Genomic DNA, 1009 nt, shown 5'->3' with positions numbered 1-1009 from the left:
ACTCAATGATTATCCTAATTATATTTTAGATTTTTTATATTTAAAATAAGATGTTTATCCTGTATTTGATTGTATTTATCTGCAGTTAGTTATACGAATTCAGATATGAGATGAAATCGGATAGGGATAAATGGGTTTAAGAGTTTTTAAGAGTTTTTAAGAGTTTTAGCCAAATGCTTTATAATATAGTATAGATATATATATATATATATATATATATAAAGTTTAACTATTTGACGGTTTTTACCCTTTAAGTTAAATTCCCAACTTTACGTCAATATAGGTATAAACACATTTTGACGTAAAACTAGTTTAGGGTACAAATTGGTTAAGCATAAGGTACAAATATATCATGCATAATTCTACCAAAATTCTCTTAACTCAATTTGTACGAGTTAACGAAAACACGGATATTATAATGTGGTTTTGAGAAAGTGGTAATATTTTTATTTTTGAATAAAATATAAATTTAAAAATATCATAAAATTTTGAAAAAAAATATCTATATCAGTATTAAATTAATTTTTTTAAAAGTTCTTGTGTTTTGGTGTAATTTCCTTAATTAAATTCTGTTAGTTATCAATATTTATCATAATTATATTTTATATTTTTTATATTTAAAATGAGATATTTATCCAATATTTGATTATGTTTATCTGCAGTTAGTTAGACGAATTCAAATATGGAGCTTTAATAAGTTGTACTTATGCATAATTTACTTGTAATCTTAAATTTTAAGTAATATGCATTAATAAACAATACTTCGTGTATAAAAAATTGTTTTTAAGAGTTTTTATCAAATGTTTTATAATATAGTATAGATAATATAGATTATGTGTTTTTAACAAAAGCAATAATGATTTTATTTTTGAATAAAATATAAATTCGAAGATATCTTAAAATTTTAAAAATATATATATCAATGTTAATGTCAAATCAACTATTTAAAAGTTTTCATTTTTTATGTAATTTCTTTAATTTATTTTTTTATTATAATTTAATTTAAGTT

This window comes from Cynara cardunculus, unplaced genomic scaffold (assembly GCF_001531365.2).
Source record: "Cynara cardunculus var. scolymus isolate 2C unplaced genomic scaffold, CcrdV1 Un_Scaffold_412, whole genome shotgun sequence".
NCBI classification, from domain to species: domain Eukaryota; kingdom Viridiplantae; phylum Streptophyta; class Magnoliopsida; order Asterales; family Asteraceae; genus Cynara; species Cynara cardunculus.
This window is presented reverse-complemented; position numbering follows the sequence as displayed.